Source organism: Macaca fascicularis, chromosome 10, assembly GCF_037993035.2.
Source record: "Macaca fascicularis isolate 582-1 chromosome 10, T2T-MFA8v1.1".
In the NCBI taxonomy this organism is placed as follows: Eukaryota; Metazoa; Chordata; class Mammalia; order Primates; family Cercopithecidae; genus Macaca; species Macaca fascicularis.
The window spans coordinates 95,891,779-95,912,571 of NC_088384.1; positions in this window are offsets into that span (position 1 = coordinate 95,891,779).

Here is a 20,793-nt window from a genome sequence, read left to right on the forward strand (position 1 = left end):
GCCTTCATTCCTTCCTTCCTGGATTCTTTTCTTTTCTAAGGTAAATCCAAAATTCGGACTTATCATTTTTCTTCTCTTTCAAGAACTGCTTTTAATATTTCTTGCAAAGAACGTCTGTGACTAAATTTCCTCAGTTTTTGTATGTTTAAGAAAGTCTTTATTTCTTCTTCATTTTTCATTTTACTCAGGTAAAATTTATATAACATAAAATTAACCATTTTAAAATGAACTTCACTTGTTATAGTGCTTTTGTTTCCTTTTTGATCTTTCTTAGAGTTTCCATCTCTCTACTTGCTTACATTACCCATCTGTTCTTTCATGTTGTCTACTTTTTCTCTTAAAGCATTTAACATATTAATTATAATTATTTAAAATTATCTGCCTGATAATTACAAAACCTGTGTTATATTTGATTCTGATTCTGATGCTCGTTTGTCTCTTCAATTTTTTTTTTTTTTTTTGCCTTTTAGCATGCCATGTATATTTTTGTTGAAAATTAAACATGACCTATTGAGTAACAGAAACTAAGGTAAAAGGCCTCTTGTGTACATTGCTATGGAAATCGAGCTAGGCATTGGCTCTGCTTAATGTTTTCTTTATCTATGGGTATTAAAGATTTCAATGTCCTCTGGCTTGATTGTTTTTTTCCTTTTTTGTGTTTGAATTTTCCTAAAAGTTCCTTTTTAATAGTCTGTGCCTTGCAGTTCTGTTGACTGTAATTCAGTGTTATTATATGAAAATTTTGACGACAGGGTGGTAAGGTATACATGTTCTATAATGCTATGATTAAGTCTCAGTCTTTTAATGGGCTTCTGTCTTTGAGCTGTGACCTTCACAAGTGTATCTCAGTGTTTTTTTCCCTTATTAGGTAAGACATGAAGGGTAGAGGGTGGAGAATTGGAGACATTTCCCTTACTGCACAGTGGATAAGGCTTTGGTAAAGTCTTTTCTTTTGCCAAGTAGACTTGTCTTATGGAGAATGCTCTGGGCATATTTCAAAGTAGTTACTTTATCCTTCCTTCTGCCAGAAATGTAAGGCTTTTCTCTTGCCTCTTTACTGTGAGAAATGGGTAGGTTTTCTGTTATTTTCAGGAGGTAAAAACCCAAGGAAGAGTAGAGACTTCCCAAAGACTGCAGGCCCTAGGAATTCCTCACTCTCAAGCTACTTTACACTAAGATTCTATCTATTCATTAAAATTATCATTTAAGCATTACTATCAGCTAATGGCTCCAGCTACTTCTGCTCCAAGTAAGCTAGTCATGGCTGCACAACCATGTAGTTTCTTTTTTTTTTTTTTTTCCTTAATTTATTTTTAATGAGTCTCTCAATTAATTTTCTTGGAAACATCTTTTTTTTTTTTTTTTTCTTTTTTCTTTTTTTTTTTTAAATTTTAGTTTAGCATCTTTTTTTTTTTTTTTTTTTTAATTTATTTATTATTATTATACTTTAAGTTGTAGGGTACACGTGCATAACGTGCAGTTTTGTTACATATGTATACTTGTGCCATGTTGCTGTGCTGCACCCATCAACTCGTCATTTACATCAGGTATAACTCCCAATGCAATCCCTCCCCCCTCCCCCCTCCCCATGATAGGCCCCGGTGTGTGATGTTCCCCTTCCTGAGTCCGAGTGATCTCATTGTTCAGTTCCCACCTATGAGTGAGAACATGCGGTGTTTGGTTTTCTGTTCTTGTGATAGTTTGCTAAGAATGATGGATTCCAGCTTGGTGGTACTTTGCCCTGTGACCTCAATTCGCTGATGGATTCAAAAAAGCTGTCATTGATTTTCGGGTTGTTCAGGTTTCTTTTTTTCTTGTTGTAAGAATTGAAGCAATAACTTTCAAGATCTTTACATGTCAGAGCTAAAAGCCAGTATTTATTTCACTGGTGTTAGTATAATATATCCTTTCCCATCATTTAACTTTTAGTCTATTTGCATCTTTATATTTTTTTTTGTAGGTAACATTTAGTTAGGTTTTGTTATTTTATCAAATCTGACAATCTCAACCTTTTAATTTGAGTGTTTAGGTCATTTACATTTAATATATTTATTAATATAGTTCAGTTTAAATCTATTATCTTTCTCTTTAGTTTCTGTCTGTCTAATGTATTCTCTTGTTTTTTCTTCTACCCTCTGTTTAATTAATTGAGTACTTTCTGTTATTCCATTTTATATTCTTTAGCTCTTATCTATAATTACATTTTAGTGGTTGCTTTAAAGTTTATAGTTTACAGTATATATTCTTAACTTACCACAGTTTACCTTCAAGTGATATTATATACTTTGCATGCATTATAAGAACCTTAAAATAGTATACTTGTTTCATTTCTCTGGGCTTTTTTTTTTTTTTTTTTTTTTGATGGAGTTTCACTCTCTTTCTAGGGCTGGAACACAGTGGCACAATGTCAGCTCACTGCAACCTCCGCCTCCCAGGTTCAAGCAATTCTCCTGCCTCAGCCTCCTGAGTAGCTGGGATTACAGGTGCCTGCCACTAGGCCCAGCTTTTTTTTTGTATTTTTAGTAGAGATGGGGTTTCACCATATTGGTCAGGCTGATCTCGAACTCCTGACCTCGTGATTGGCCCGCCTCGGCCTCCCAAAGAGCTGGGAATACAGGAATGAGCCACTGACCCTTCTCTGAGCTTTTTGTTATTGTGTCTAATACCTTTTAGTTTTATATGTGTTATAAAGTATGCATCACATATTTATTATTTTGTTTAAACAGCCAATTACATCTTGAAGGATTTAAACAATAAGAACAAAATCTTACATATTTGTCCACAGACTTAATATTTCTTGCGCTATTTCTTTCTTTCTTTAAATCATGTATATTTGGCAAAATAATAGTCTTTTATCTCCATGATGTCAATGTCATAATTTCCAGACCCTTTGATTATGTTAACATATATAACAAAAGAGATTTTGCAGATGCGATCAAAGTTAAGAACCTTGTAATGGGAGCTTATCCTGGGTTATTCAGAAGGCCCTCACCTAATCACCTAATTCTCTAAAAGGAAAGAACCTTTCCTGGCTGAAGTCAGAGGCTGAGGTCAGAGGAAGATGTGACTATAGAAAAATGATCATAGGATTGCAATATTGCTGGTCTTGAAGACGGAGGAAGGATGTGGGTTACATCTAGAAACTGGAAAAGGTAAGGAAACAGATTATCCTCCAGTACCTTCAAAAAGAAACACAACCTTGCCAATATCTTGATTTTAAGCCTAATGCTCTCTGTGTCAGACTTATGATCTATAGAAATAGAAGATAAAAATTTTTTTTTAAGCCACCAAGTTTGTGGTAACTTGCTATAGTAGCAATAGAAAACTAATACATGATGTATCATCAGTGAGAATACCATCACCCACAAGAGGGTGAAATTGGTACTTGGATGCCAGCATACTTTTTTATGTGTAAATATTACTTTTTCTGTGTAAAACACAAATATGCAGGCAGTGCATAAACAGATATACAGTGTATCTGTGGCATTAAAACTTTATGAGTTGGTAATCAGGAAAAAAAGTCTAAAAAGACTCCTTTGGGGATGATAATAAGAAACACTTGAGAAACACTGGCTCAGATGCATATTTTCATCTGCATTATTTTCCTTCAGCCTAAAATATTTCCTTTATTGTGTCTTGTGGTGTAATTTTACCATCTGTAGGTGATAAATTATTTCAGTGTTTATATGTCTGAAAAAATCTTTAGTTTGCTTTCATATTTGGAAAAAAGTTATTGCTGGGTATAGAATTCTACATTGACAGTTTTTACCCCTTTTATTACTTTAAAAGTTTGTTGCACGGTCTTTTGTTTTTCTTGTTTCTGACATAAAGTTTACTGTTATCCCTAAACTTGCTCTTCTATGTTTAACATGTCCTTTTCCTTTGTCTATTTTGAAAGTTTGTACTCATCACTTGTTTTGAGAAATTTGGTTATGCTGTGCTTAGGGGTAGTTTCTTTGTTTGGTGTTTATAGGGCTTTTCAAGTCTGCACATTTATAGTTTTAATCCAACTTGGAAACTTTTGGACAACTGTTTCCTCAATTTTTGTTCTCCTCTTTTGGGTATTCCAATTTAGTGTATATTAGGTCACTTAAAATCGTCCTATAGATCACTAATGCTTTTCTTCATTTCTTTTTTACTTTTTAAAGGTATTTGATTTTGCATCATTTCTATTACCAAGTCTTCAAGTTTACTAATGTTTCTTCCAGTTATATCTAAGCTACATACATTATAGATTTTTCTCTCAAACATTTTAGATTTTATCAATAATATTTTGGTTTATATTTATATTTATCCTGTCTCTACTTAATTTTTTTTTTTTTTTTTGAAACAGAGTCTCACTCTGTCTCCCAGGCTGCAATGCAGTGGCCCCATCTCAGCTCGCTGCAAGCTCCACCTCGTGGTTCACGCCATTCTCCCGCCTCAGCCTCCTGAGTAGCTGGTACTACAGGCACCTGCCACCACTCCTGGCTAATTTTGTTTTTGCATTTTTAGTAGAGGCGGGGTTTTACCATGTTAGCCAGGATGGTCTCGATCTTCTGACCTCATGATCCGCCCACCTTGGCCTCCCAAAGTGCCAGGATTACAGGCATGAGCCACCACGCCCGGCTGACTTACTTTTCAAACATGAGAAAAGTTATAATGCCCTGTGTCCTTGCTTACTAATTTTAATATCTGTGTTGATTCTGGGAAGTTTTAATTTATTGATTTTTTTCTTATTATTTTAGTTTTTGTTTGCACACCTGGAATTCTTGATTGTGTACCAGATATTGTGAAGTTTGCATTTTTGGATGTTTGATGCTTGCGTGTGTGTGTGTGTATGTTCTTAACCTTTGTTCTGAGTAAGATTACTTGAAAACTGTTTGGTTCTTTAGAATTTTGTGTTTTAAGGTTTGTTAGGTGAGACCAGAACATTGTTTATTCTAGGACCACTCTTTCTCCTGTACTGAGGCAAGAACCTATGTTGAGAAAAATAAGAGCATTTCTTTAAATTCATTAAGAAAGGGTGTTGTTATTGATCAGCTGTGTCAATTATGGAAAGCAGATGGGAGAGGTAGAGCATGTACCCATTATCTGCACTCTATATTATATAAATTCATGTGATAATAAAAAATGATTACCCTGGAATTTTCCCAAGATACTGAGATACTGCAAGTAGGGGGGCATCATAGAAGATGACTGAGATTATTACTCACATTTTAAAATGAGTAAGGTTCAAAGAGGCTAAATGACTTTTTAAATTCAATAAGACTTCAATGCAAGAACCAGGGTTTGAATTCCATTTAACCCCATTTTTAAATAGTCAATTGAATTGGAGAGATGGCAGCAAAATGACAGACAATGAAAGTGATATTGGGGCTTGACAAGTGTATTTCACTGTCCCTCAACTACATTATGTAGATTGCTGTGTCATCTACCCATTCTAGGTGAGGACCACACATGGAAAAGGGAGGCTGAGAATATAAGACATCAGCAGAGCTGTGGATCTGATGACTGTGTTGGAACTAATGGAAGATAGATGATTTGAGAAGTAAAGGAGATGACTGGGCACTGCTGGGAATGTTTTGAAGGCACATCTGGGCTAAACAGGGAGTATCATGAGTGATTAGCAGTATTTGCTTTGAGCTTGGTCAAATGAAGGTAAGGGAGTATAAATGAAGGCCGCTATGTTAACAATCTAGGTTTCTTTCCAAAATATCATGACAAAGACCTCGGTGGATAAAATTGTGCTGGTTATATGACATTTTTGTTTGTTTATTTGTAGTTAGTTTGAAATTTTCTAGGTGAAACCATTTCCCCCTTATTCCGAATGTTTTCCAAGGGACTACTGATGTTAGTCTTCCACTCCCTTGCAGCAGGATGGACAGATAACCACAGAACCCATCAAAATTCTTCTCTGGAAATGATATATATATAGAGAAAGACACATAGAAATATTTATATAGAGATATACACATATTTTCTATATATAATACATATATTTTTATAGATTAAAAGATTTTATATATTGAAATATATACTTTTCTCTCTATATATTTATAAATACATAAATTATATTTATATAAGATAATATAATATAAATATGTAATAAATAGAGAAATATATATGCAGAATATACAGAAAATACATATTTTCTATTTTCTATATATATTCTTTACATATAAATATATATAGAAAATAAATATTTCTCTATATATTTCTACATGTATTCTATATATATTCTATATATTATATAGAAAAATATATATTATATATTAAAATATGTAATATATATTTAAATACTTTGTTTATACATGTATAAAATACTTTTATATATAACAAAGTATTTCTATAAAAGTAAATATTTTTTATATATTTCTATATATTCTCTCTATATTTCTATGTCTAATATAGAAAATATATCTATTATTAAAAATGCGTAATATATATTTTTATAGAAATACTTTGTTTTGGTTTGCTGAACTATAAAAATATGTCAGGGGCTAACAGTGAGCATCTCCTCTAGTTTCGTGGTGGAGAAGATGATGATGGTAGAGAGTCTGGACTAAACCACACTTGAAATACAAAAAATATACTTGAGAATCTCAATTGAGCCATTCCTGAAACTAACGTGAACTTCCTTGTTATATAGGCCAAACAATCCCATTATGTTCTTAAACCAGTATCTTAGTTTGGTTTCCCCAGAAGCAGACCTTGAGACAAGGATTCAAGTGCAAGTTCTTTTCTTAGAGCTAATACTAGGAAATAACAGTATGAAGAAGAGAAGCAAGACAAGGAAAGGAAGAGAGTCACTAAAAACCTTCTTATCCAGGAAGTAACCACAATACATAATTGGAGCGCAATCTCTTTGGGAAACCTTAGGAGCCAGTATAAAAATGTGTCTGCAAATTATCCCACTTGTGGAGAGGCAGGGTGGGGGTATCTATGTACTATGCCCTTTAGTCGGTTATTGAGTTGTAATCCCAGGAGATATCCATTCCTGGAAGTTGTGGCTGCCTCGTGGGTGGGTGGCAGCATGGGTTTATAGAGCCAGAGGAAGCCCTCAGGCAATGAAATGCAGGGCTGGCCAATTTAAGTTGGACTAGTGTGGACTGAGGTGAGGGTGAAGAGACTTGAGTGTCACAAAGGAGAGGTCTGTCACAGCTTTACTGAGTCGAATTTCCATCACCTGCCGCAGAGTGCTGGGAAAATTCAGTGCCCCTCATGTGCTCTCAGACCTGGTCCATGCCACCATCCAGCTTTGTAGAGAAGGCAGCACTGTTTCCCTTTCTTGAAGGATCACCCTGCCCGCTAGGTGGCATGTGTGTGCACCCCAAGCTCTAGACAATGAGAATGGAACTCAGTCGCCTCTCTGCAGAGAATCCTTATGAAGATCAGATGAGGCTTTCATTGCAGGAGGCCTTATACTATTTACCCACTGACAACTTCTTTCTCATGAAAGTTTGTTTTCGGGGTTGTGCCCTGCCTAATGTGATCTGTTTATTTTTCTTGAGTAAGAACCAGCTTTGGCTTTTAGGGTTTGGCCTCAGTTGTATTTCCCATTAGTCATTTTCTCTGCAATAAATGTTGTTGGCTGTAAAGTTGGAGTCCTTTTAGCACAACTGGGAGGGGCTTGAGGCTCCCAGACAAATATTGGTCTTTTTCTAGAGGAAGCAAAAAGAATAGCATGAGGTAAAGGAGAGTGTCTGAAGTTAGTAACTATAGTTTTGATATGCTTAGATTTTACCTCCACCTCTTATTCTTTACCCACCCAAATCTTTGACACTAGAACATGAGAAGGAAAATGAGGCAGGCAGGTAGGAAGTGATGGTCATACAAAATTAGGCTGGAGTGATGGGCAGGAACCATCTCCATTAGTTCTAAGATCAACCCAAGGAAGGTCATGTCCTCAAGGAAGGATGGATCATTCCCACATTCAAACTGTAAACACCACCGTCTCACTTTTTATAACGGCTTTCTTATGAGCTCCTGAAGTTGAGTATTAACTGGCAGATGTGATTGTGGACCACATTCCCTCTCCTCTCTTGCCCCAGACCCTGACAACACCACAACCTTCATCAGATCACACCCAATCAGAGAACACTTAGTGTAGATACTAAGAGTTGGGAGTGCATTGTTCAAAAGCTCTGATCTTTGGCAAAGTTCACTCATTAAGTCTGTTTTTTAAGCATCTGATCCATTCCAGGGACCATTTTAGATACCTGCAATAAAGTGATGAACAAGAAAGACAGTCTCAGTCTCCTTATGAAACTTCTATTCTGATTAGATAGGCAGAAGACAAATAAGAAAGACATTAATTCAATAGTTATGCAACATTTCTGTGCCTTAGTTTCTACAAACATATGTGAAATGGAGTCAGTAAAAACATACATCTTGTGTTGTAAGAGTCAGATGACCTAAGACAGAATCAATGGAAGAGACCCCAGCTTACTGATCATTGCTCCCTATGTATGTATTCTTTGGTAGAGGCTGAATTCTAAAGGTTCTGGCCAGCAAAGCCCTAAATCCCAACATGCTTGAATCAAATGAATTCTGCAAGGGGCTGGCACAGAATAGTGAATGCTTCTTGTGCTCTGGATACAAACCCTAAGCCAGGTGTACCTGGACATCATTTTCTAGGATGCACAAAGAGTCTTCATTCATTTATGCCTTGCACATGTCAGAAGGCAAGAGAGGCTCTGGACCTCAGCCTTGCCATTCAGACCCAGCTCCTTACTGGTACAACCCTTCCATATTCCTTACTCGGAGGGCCTGGGAGCATGGTCTGCAATGCCCCGTGGTGTCTGGATGTGCCTCCAGGTTCAGACATTAGTATCCCTGCTTTTTCTGGTTTTCATTTCCTTTTCTTGTGTGCTAGGCTTTTGAAATACATATTGCAGCCACTTGTTGCCCTGTTTTCTAAGCTGCCTTGAACTGCTGCCAGAGGCTGTTGCCAGAGGAGCTAATGACTAAGTCACTCTCCTTTTGGCCTCTGGCAGGACTGGAAATCCACTTGGGGATGGGGTAGCAAAGGCCCAGCCATCCTGAACCAATCAGGAAACCACAATAAAAGTGCCGACCAGGGAGTCAGTCACTCACCCTCAAAGCTCAGCGCTGAGCTCAGCATCGAGGTGTCCACCAGGCTAGGGATGCTCTAGTTTGCTTCTGCAGAACCACATCAGAAGCAGAGACTCAGGCACAAAGGCAAGACCTTCAGAGAAGCCTTGGGGGGTATCCTAGGGTCAACAGGAAAGAGAAACTCACTGTGTTTCTGAGCCAGGAAAGACAGAGAACAGCTAAGCAACACCAGGCTGTGAGCCAAAGATGGCAAACCCAGGTGGAGTAGATTATGAATAGTAATAATAAATAATAGTTAACAGCTATTTTGAACTTACTTCATGTAAGGCCTTATCCAAACACTTTTAAAGTCCTACCTCATTCAGTTCTTCCAATAACCCTATCAGGTAGGCTCTATTATTTTTCTCACTTTCAGAATAGGAAACTGAGTTACAGACAGATTCAGTTTGCAGTGGCCCAATGTTGTCCCAGTGATCCTCTCTTACAGGACAATTGCAATCCTCCTGGTCAGTAATCCTGATTTCAAAATGCATTTCCCAGGTGGTTTATTTGTTCAGGTATATCCAGCACTTGTACTGAGAGCTCAGGATAGAGAAGATAAGATAAGACAGTCCTGGTCTTTGTCTGGCTGATTCTGATGGCCACAGCATCTCCAGCCACCCATTTTGACTGGTTCTTGTTTTCACCTTTGCTTTCCATTATTTTTGGGGATTTATATTAAACTATTAGGTTGGTGCAAAAGTCATTGTGGTTTTTGTCCTTAATTTCAATGGCAAAAACCACAATGACTTTTGCACCAACCTAATAGTTTCTATTTTCTGGCCATCTCCTACACCTTCATTTCTCTTGGATTTGCTGTCACCTAGGATGTGCCTTTCCCCTATCTACGAGTTTTGCTCTTTTGAGTTCTGCCTGTCCTTCGAGTATTACCTACAGTATCCAATGTTGCTGCCTTCATTAAACTTTTCATAAGAACCCCAACCTCAGGTCTTCTCTCTCCTCTGAACTGAGGGGATGAACACTTGGCAGCAAGTTTAGGGATTTTTACCTCATACTTCCTTGCATTGTCCATTTCCTTTATAACTGAAGAGAAGTGGCTGTATCTCATCGCTCTTTCAGTTTCTTCCATATGCTATTATGGAGTAGTTAAAAATAGCTTATGGATTAAGGAAGTAATTTAACAAAAAGGATATGATGGACAGGTTCTAAGGGGGCACAGTGATCCCCATCTCCTGGTATTCATGTCATTGTGTAGCCTTCTCCCCTTGAGTGTGGGCAGAACCTGTGACTTTCCTCTAGCCAGTACAGTACAGCAACACTCATGGGCTGCCACGTCCATGGTTAGGTTATGTAAGGTTGTGAATTTCATCTTGTTAGTAGACTCTCACTGGTTTTGAAGAAGCAGGCATCCATGTTGGGAAGGCCTACATGGCAAGGAAGTGAAGGCAGCCTACAGCCAACGAGAAACTAAGGCTGTCAGCCCCACAGCCATTAAAGAACTGAGTTTTGCCATCAACTCCATGAGGCTAGAAGCAAATCCTTCACAGTGTAGCCGTCAGATGAGAACTCAACCCTGGTTGACGGTTTCATTATACTTTCAGACACCCTGAGCCGGACAGCCCATCTAAACTGTGCCCTCATGGCTTACCCACATAAATTGCAAGGTGATAAATGCATGTTGTGTTAATCCATTATATTTGTGGTAATTTGGTACACAGTGATGGATAATACAGGAAGGTTCAGCAGACAAAGCCTTTTTGGAAGAATTCAAATGGATTGAAAAGTGTAACTAAGGAAAGCAAGAGAGTAAGGTGACATTTGAGGCTGGGACAGTGTGTAAGCAGTGGCTTTGTGGAAGGTTCACAAAAGAGTTCCAGGCAGACCTGGAGCTGTAGACAGGAAGCTAATTGGGGAGGCCTTATAGCAAAAAGAAGAAAAAAAAATACCAAGCCAGAAGAAAGAAAAATGGTGATAATGTAAAGAAATTGTGATAGTGAGAGGAGTGTACCTCCATGAACATTGAGAATGAGATAAGATGGAGATGCTTCATTCATACCAGATGGCCTTTACCTTTGTATAAATGCAGGTTCTCACGTTATCTGCTGAAAGCAAGACAGGAAAAGCATTTCCTAGTGTAACAATACTATTGATGACAATAAGTCACCATTTTACATCTCACTTAGACCTCACAACCTCCTTATGAGAGGTTTTATTTCCATCCACACTTTATAGATAAAGATTAAAACATTCAGAGAGATTAAGTTACTTGCTGATTGTCATCCAGTTCAGATGTGGCAGAATTTGGAAACAAACTCAGGTCCTAGAGCCATGATATCATGTTGAAGTTCTGGAACATTTTTCTGCAGATGCTATGGGGAACATGTGCTCTTTCCCAGTGTTGTTTTACTGCTCTGTGTCAAGAGTGCTTTGGGGACAGTGGTAGAATACATGATGGGTTTAGACTCAGAAGGAGGAAGTGGTAGAAAACACGATAGGTTTAGACTCAGGAAGAGGAAGTGGTAGAAAACAATGAGTCTAGCCTCAGGCAAAGGAAGTCTAGCAGGAAATAGAAACAGGCAGAAGAGAGGCTCTTTTATTGAGAAGATACGAAGTAATCTAGTGTATCAAGGTAAATATTTCAGGAGGTGGAAGACAACCAGTGTGGGAAGGTTGTAGCCACTGGAGCATCTGCACACAGGAAAACATGAGCTTCCCAGAGACTTCAGATCAGAAAGCCTAGCTGAGCTGTGAGAGAAGATGGAAGATGAAGGCCTGCCTCCAATTATAAAGCAGATCATAGAGTAAGATGGTGAATGGAGATATATAGGTAAGGGATACAGGAAACCTGTCCACTTCATTCAAATAAACATTGATATAAACGTTCATAGATTAATTGAATCTTTCACTGTGATTCCAGGACAAGGCAGTGCCATCTTTGAAATAAAAGCCTCCATTTTCTGTTTCTGTCTTTATGAGTCAAGTAGTTGTTATCATGTTTTTAGAAAACAAATGTAGGCTTCAAATTCATAGTTACTCCTGCCTATTCAATGAAAACAACAATCATATGTCAAAATGATCCAATGGCATGATGGTTTAGGATGGACTGAGTTGGCATGAGAGTTTACCAAGGAGGATGCAAGCATTTTCTAACTTTCAGAAAAAGAGTGATTGTGTGCTCACCTTTTTGGCATAATCCTGGGGTATTGAGAACCAGCCCTCATGCGATACTGAGAGAACCGCTAAGAAGGCAGCTATGATGTTTCTTTCGTATTTTTTCTCAATGCCTAGCTCTGTGTTTGATGTCTAGTAGGCAACTTATAAAAGCATATTGACAGAATGAATGAGTGGGGCATGATTTTGTATATTCCTTTGCTCAGTCCCTTTGCAGTCTATTTTAGATAAACACACATTCTAGTGAGTACCAGGAATTAGACAGCACATATGCATTTCAGAGACTGAGGGTATGAGAAGTCCAGACTCCTCTCCCAGCTCTTCTCTCCACTTACAGAGGAATCCAACCTCCTCTCCTTCTCCCCCCACCTCACAGAAGAGGGAGGCCAGCTCTAATGGCCTTGGCCCCAGTTTGCTTGTATAATTAATGTGGGATTTTTCCTCCTCTAGTAAAAAATGACCTTGTCAAACAAGAGACGACAAAATCTCGGTTACTGAGCGATTGTGGACTCCCTGCTGGGATGGCATCCTGGGCCTTGCAAAGAGAAATCTAATAAAATTGGTGTCAGGGGCTCCCTGGGTGCCAGGTCCCCTGCCGCCTGACCCCACGATCCCAATTTATTAGCCAAACCCAAGAAAGCAGACAAACCTCACTGGCTCCAGACAGGAGACTTCCAAGCGGGAGCTAATGTGGGGGCTGGGGCTAGTTTCAGCAAAAATGACAAGGGAAATGACAGGAGGTGCCAGCTGACCAGGGAGGTTGGGAAGCCCTATTCAGAGCATCATGCTGCCTTGACAGGGCCGGTTTCAACTTGGTGGAGGAATGTGTTAGAATGGCCCATTGGAAAGGAAGTGTTTTTTTCTCTCTTTGCAATGTTATTTGCAGGGCCATGGACAGCATGTCTTGCATTAGCCATGTTCATGGGAGTCAGCAGGCGTCAGTAGAGGAATAGCCAAAGAATAATATTTGCATGTGGAGTTTTCATTTTGTAAATTGAGCACTTCTTCAAGTGCAAGAGAGTTTTAAGTGTACAGTCACTATTTACCCTTCCACACAACCAAAACTCCCTGTGATAGGAAACGCTGATTTGCATTGTACACTAGCTACACTCCTTATTAACGAAATGATCTTGGGAAAATTTCTTAACTGCTTCACCTATAAAATGAGATAACAGCACTATTCTCATAAGGTGAGGATTCCAATATGAGAAAAACAGAATAAACCCACAAAATGATAGCACATCACTATACCAGCAAAAATCAGCTAGAAAAAAAAAGTCTATTTCAAATAGCAACGAGAACTCTAAAATGTCTAGGAATTGTTTTAACAAATAATATATAAAGCCTATGGGGGAAAGTGTCAAAACTCAAATAAAGGATATAAAAAACCATCTGATAATTTTAAAGATATTCCATGCTTATGAATGAGATGTCTTAATAGTTAAAGCTACCAATTATCTTCAAAGTAAACTATGAGCTTAATGCAGTGACAACCCAAATTTCAGACAGATTTAAAAACATCCAGAGACTAGAAAAATGCACACAAATGTATATGATATAAAAATATAAAAGCCCATAAATAGGTCAATTTTGGAAAAGAAGAACAAAAAAGGCTGGGCGCGGTGGCTCAAGCCTGTAATCCCAGGACTTTGGGAGGCCGAGACGGGTGGATCACGAGGTCAGGAGATCGAGACCATCCTGGCTAACATGGTGCACGGTGAAACCCCGTCTCTACTAAAAAATACAAAAAACTAGCCGGGCGAGGTGGCGGGCGCCTGTAGTCCCAGCTACTCGGGAGGCTGAGGCAGGAGAATGGCGTAAACCCGGGAGGCGGAGCTTGCAGTGAGCTAAGATCTGGCCACTGCACCCCAGCCTGGGCAACAGAGCGAGACTCCGTCTCAAACAAAACAAAACAAAACAAAAAACAAAAAATAGCAATATACTGCACTAAATGTTAAGATATATTACAAAGTAATAGAAGTGAAAACAGTATGGCAGTGGCCCCCAAAATGAATAAACACATCAGTGGAACAGAAAAGAACATTCTCAGGGAGTTATATGCCTAACTGAGCAGGTGATATATATATATATATATATATATATATATATATATATAGAGAGAGAGAGAGAGAGAGAGAGAGAGAGAGAGACAACAAAAATAAGTGGATAGCATTTTATCTGTAAGTTTTAACTGATGGTGCTGAGAAATTTGACTTACCACATGGATGACAATGGAAATCCTTTTACTACAAATAAAAAGATATCTAGATGGATTAAAGTCCAAAGTGTAAAAAGTGAAACTTGAAGGTTAAACAAAGAAAATGTTATTATGACTAGGAGTGTAGAAGGATTTCTTAAACAGGTCTCAAATATCACACATCATATGTTGTCAAAATTAAGATTCCCTGATCATAAATACCATGGACATGGTTAATGAACAGCTGACAGATTGGCAGGAATTACTTGCAAGTTATTTGCAAATTTAAAAATTAGCAAAGGACGAATATTTAGAATGTATAAGAAACACCCAAGTCATAGAAATAGAATAAAGGGAAAATGTATGAATAGGCAATACACAGAAGAGGTAGTCCCAATGACCAATAAATATATAAAAAGATACTGAAACTCATTAGTAAACAGAAATATGAGTGGAAAAATGCAATATTACTTTATGCCATCAAATTGGCAAAAGCTAAAATAGTTGGATAATGTTAGGAGGGATATGGGCAAACAAAAACCTTTTATTTTTATTACCTGTTGCTAAGAGAATAGGCTGATGCAACCAGAAATACTTAATCTAATGATGTTTGGGCACATCTTATGATACTGCAATCTCACTCTTGTTTATACAGTATTATTTGAGAGAACATCTAGCCCCAAGTTCATGAGGGAACACATAGAGGATGTTCATCGCCATGGTGTTTGAACTAGGGATTGTCATATATGACCAGTGGGCCAAATCTGTCCACAGGCATGTATTTGTGCACTGTCTATGGCTGCTTTTATGGTATAACAGCAGCGAAATCCTTAAAACCAAGACTTTAGAGCCCCCAAAGCCAAATATATTTACTATCTCACTCTTTATAAAAAATGTTCGCTGACACCTGGTTTAAAGTATCAGGGAACATTAGACAACTTAGATGTTCCATTGCAAGGGAAAAGCTAAGAAACTATAATGGACACACACTATGGAATATTATGTTACTGTTATAAGACATTAACTACGTGAGACGTATACTCACAATTGCAGGAATATCCAAATGTAAGAAAGAAAGAAACAGAACAAGTATGCATGAATATACTTTTATTGAATTAAAAATACCTACATAACAACAACACTATACAATCTGCAAAAATATACAAAATATTAAGATATAGTATCAAAGACATTATGGTTGCTAAAACGAGGAGGGGGGACACATGAATAAAACACATCATGAGAGAGTGTTTGTACGAGTCTCATAATAGAAGTATGCTATGAAATCAGAAGTGTGATTCACTCATGCCTCTATGCCTGAGATTCAAGAAATAAATGTGGAAAGTGCTGAGTACAATGCTCAGTACACTGTGAATTTTCAAAAAGCATTCATTACCATCATCATCATCATTATCATCATCATTATCACCTTATTAAGCTTTTGAAAGTGAAATCCTAACCATGGAGCTAAAATCAAGAAAGAAGAACGTGCTTAAGACAATCTTGTTACATCAGTGAGCCTAGGATAATCGATCGACTGTCACCCCCTCTAGAAAAACTCTTTAGGGGTCAAAAGAGTTTTATGACCCCTTTTATGACTAAAATCTATGAATTGATGGAGAGGGTCAATTGTTTCCTGTCACAGTCACCATTCATACTTGCCAATATTTCTGGTTCTTTGCCTTCCAGATTGGCTCTTTGTCCTGGTCTTCCTTTTAGTTGGCTGGAGACTTGTGACTAGTTCTGGCTGAGGAGCTGTTAGTGTAAGTTCTGTGTGACCCTTGTGGACCACGGTATCAGTTGCTCTTTCTAGACCCTCCAGAATGCTCTATCCTGCTGGCACTGTGGCTAACTGTGTCTGCAGTGGTGGTGTCTCTTTAGTCCCTAGAGGACCACAATGACCAGAGCTAATGCAGTCCAACAATGGATGTGTTGATTGAAACCACTGAGATTTGGGGGATTTGTTGTTACCCAGCATGGCCTAGCCTATACCCTGACTGATACACCTTCCAAATTTTCAAAGACCTGGAAACTTAGAATTGGAAAGACCCTCAAATGCCATGCAATCAAAACCCCAACATGGGCAGAGGGAGTGAATGTTTAGAAAGAGAGGCTCAGCCCTAGTAATAAACAGCCCACATCTTCCTCAAAAGCTCCTGCCCTTTTTCACCCACCTCTTGTCATTATTGAGATTCTTCAAATTTCACCTCCTGGCCACTTTCACTCATCTGTATTAGTTCTGCCTTTATCCCTCTTTCACACAAAAATTCTTCAGATAGGGGAGTATGGTAGTCAGAAGAATGGTCCCCCAAAAGATGTCCATATCTTAATTCTTGGAGCCTATGGATTTGTTACCTCACATGGCGAAAGGGACTTTGCAGATGTGATTACACTATGGGTCTTGAGATAGAAGATTATCCTGCATTGTTTGAGCAGGCTAAATGTAATTACAAGGGTTTCTGTAAGAGGATGCAGGAGGGTTTGAGTGAGAATAGGAGATGAGGCAGTGGAAACAGAGGTCGTAGAGATGTCCCTGCTGGAAGAAACCTTGAGCCAAGGAACCTAGGCTTTCTCTAGAAGCTGAAAAGAATAGGAACAGATTCTCTGTACCCTGTCTCTACCAGCACGGATTTTAGCCCTGGAAGACCCACTTCATACTTCTCCACAAACTGTAGGATATACATTTGTGTTGTTTTAAACCACTACACTTGTGGTAATTCGTTACAAGAGAAAAAGAAAATTAATACAGTGAGATTACCATGTTTCTTTGAATTTTCAGTTTCCAGAAGAGTTGCTTTTTGCTACACCTGGTTTCTTTTTTAGTCTGGTCCTCTGATATTTTTAAAACTGGTTTCATCAATCCAGTTTATAAATAAATGGGATTTCTAGAACTTTGTTTTTATTCTGGTTGTGACTTAAGAAAGGAAATTGTAGCAAAATTAGCACTGCCTAGAACAGTCACAAAGCAACACGGACTCTCTAAGCAGTTCATTGAACTTAGTACCTACCCAGACTCTAAATAAATATTTTTCATAGTTGATATTGCCGCCATTTAGACAGATCTCCCCAATTCCATAGTCCATAGTTGTTCAGTTGATTTAGGGGGATTTAAGTGTGGATTTTATTGATTCCTTCAGATTACCAACTAAGAGTTAGTTAATTCGTGAGTCATGTATTTGGTCAAAACTAACAGCATTAATAGTCTGTGTTGGAGCTATTAATGAGAATTCAAGAGTTTGACAAAACTGTCAGATTTGAGAAACAGAAGAACCTGCCTTTTTAGGGCAAAACTATATTAATACCAATTTTTAATAGATTTGTATATTCCAGGGTCCTTATTGAATAAAGTACCTATTGCCTTATCCAAATCTCAAAACAGTCATATGAAGAAAGGAGTATTATTATAGCTATTTTTAAAACGATAAAATGGCATTAAGGGTTGGTTAAGCAACTCACCCAATTTTCACAGCTAGCAAATGAGGGAGCTGGGCTGAAATCAGGCAGTCTGACTGTGCAGCTGATGCCTTAAAATCATGCTACAGAATCACTCATAACGTTATCTATATGGTCCTTACTGGCCTGTGGCTTGGATTTATCTTATTCCAGGTCCAGAGACTGCCTGGAGTATGTGGACACTGTCCTTGGAAATGAAATGACTTGTCAGCTCATTTTTGATGGATCACATTTCTTAGAATAAGCACAAAATATTTTCCATTTGCTAAGTGATTTTATCATGCCTCTCTGGGCTGGACTTTGGAGGGGAGAGAGGAAACAGGTTTCATGGTTAAAGCCTGAGACATACCTCTCAGGCAGTCATGGGTGAGGGGTTAGTAATGGGTGACTTCGGCCCCTCTTCATGCTCACCTGGCACAGGAAGGTCTGGGTGGTTTGGCTCCAGCTCTTGAAAACAAGCTCCTTGTTTGCCCTCCTGAGTTGATGGTCTGGTGGAGAATTTGTCTGAAGGAATTTGTTCCAGGAAAGGTCCAGCTGCATTTGACAGGAAAGGGAGAAAAGAGAGAACAAGGCATAAATCTCTGGCCTTCTGCCTCTTGCTTGGGAATCTGTTCTTTCTAGCCTGTAAGTATGGAAATGAGTAACTGGTGAGTCTCAAAACTTTGAATGAACGTCATACCCCTGGGCAGACATGTGGGCCCCCTGAGGAAAGAAATGTCCCTTTTCATAGAAAACATCTATATCCAATATTAAAAAGCTTACATTAGCCATTGGGCACATGAGAAAAACATTCAGCATCACTAGTCATTAAGGAAATGCAAATCAAAACCACAATGAGATACCTCTTCACACCCATGGGGATGGCTATAATAAAAAAGACAGACAAACAAGTGCTGGTGAGAATGTAGATAAATTAGAACCCTCCTACATGGCTGATGGGAATATAAAATGGTGCAGCTATTTTGGACGAGAGTCTGGCAGTTACATAAAATGTTAAACATGGGTTAACCACATAACTCAGCAATTTCACTCTTAGGCGTGTACCCAAGAGAAGTCAAAGGTCGAGTGTAGCCTCTTGGGATATCTCAGCCATCTTGATAATCAGTGTCCCCAGTTTTCTCTCCCCCTCATTTATTTAATGTTGTATTAGTCCATTTTTAAGCTGCTGAAAAAGACATACCCAAGTCTGGGTAACTTACAAAGAAAAAGAGGTTTGATGGACTCACAGTTCCATGTGGCTGGGGAGGCCTCACAATCATGGCAGAAGGCAAAGGCATGTCTTACATGGCGGCAGACAAGAGAGAAAATGACGCCTAAGCAAAAGGGGAAATCCCTTATAAAACCATCAGATCTCATGAGACTTACTCATTACCAAGAGAACAGTATGAGGGACACAGCCGCTGAGATTCAGTTATCTCTCACCAGGTCCCTCCTACAACATGTAGTAATTATGGAAGCTACCATTCAAGATGAGATTTGGGTAAGGACCCAGCCAAACCATACCACATGCCCTATTCACTAATGACAAAAGTTTGTCCAAGATGAACTACCAGCAGCCCACCTCTCAACCCCTTCCGCTCATCCTGCTTCACCTAGTTATTCTGTCTGCCTGGTCCTGGAACAGTTTTGGGTTTGAGATGGATTCAAATTAGAGAGAAGCATTTTGTGGGACATCACAAAGGGAAAATGGGACACTAACTAAAGCCAATATTCCTGTCATTGGCAGCTATCAGAAATGAGGTGTGGGCCTCAAGGCAGAGTCAAAGTCATGGAATTAGAATAGTGGGTGAGAGGTTGGGACCCAGATTTCAGCAAACAATAATGAAGGGCAAAAGGAAAACAAACTTCTCCAACATAAAAGAGAGGAGTCAAGCCCTGTGGGCCTGATCAACAGCTGGTCCTCAGTGAAAAAAAGACGAGTTTTAAAAACAGCAGAATATGAAGCTTCACCTTAGATCCAGGTACTTTATCCTTGGGACTTCCAAAGGTTTTTGGATCCTTGGTAGCCCTTAGGAAATGCAGCAACTCTCTTTGAAGGGTTTTCTCTGTTGGCAATTATTACCTTAAAGTAGAATGTTTACAGTCAGCCAGAAGCCAGTTCCAAGCAATCCATCAGACATGTCTACATGGGTCTGAACTTTACTCATAAGCAAGGCTAAAAATCTGTCTTATGGGACTGCTGGGTCCCATGTTAACCAACTTAAAAGTCTCAGCGAAGGGATGGCAAGTGTCACGTAATTCTACATCCTGATGTATCTGGCTGATAGAATAATTTCTAGTTTTATTTCTTCAAGCTTTTGTTTTTTCAATCAATCTCTTCTCAAATCCAAAGGTAACTTGTATTCTGCCATTCTTATTTCTCTTTCCTGACTGTATAAATGTATTTCTAAGAGTTCCACACACATTACTTACTTTTGTGTAACAGGTAAATGTTTTAAATGTATTTGTCTGACAGATTTGAACATGCCTACTCTGTGTTTTCTATTTACCGTGTATTTTCTTTGTTCACTCCACACCCCATCCTATTTCCTGTTTTCTTTTCAGATGATCTAGCTTATTTTATGTTTTCGTTTTTGTTTTTCTATGTCAGTAAGTTATATATTGCTTACTATTTTGGTAGTTATCATTAAAGTTTTTTTATGTGCATAATCATCTGAACAAAGTCTTAAATTAAGCAACCTGTCTCTTTCTTAGCTTCCAAAAAAACCCTTAAAATGCTTTAACTTAGTTTTATCCACTTTCCATTTTCATGCTACAGCTTCTAGTATCTTATTTACCCCATGATCTGCTGTCCACTAAATAAGGTATTGTTATTATTACAATTATTACATTTTAAAGCAATGTTAAAAGATTTGCCATTGCATTTACCAATTTTTTTTAAACATTGTTTCATAATACTTCTTCCTTGTTAGATC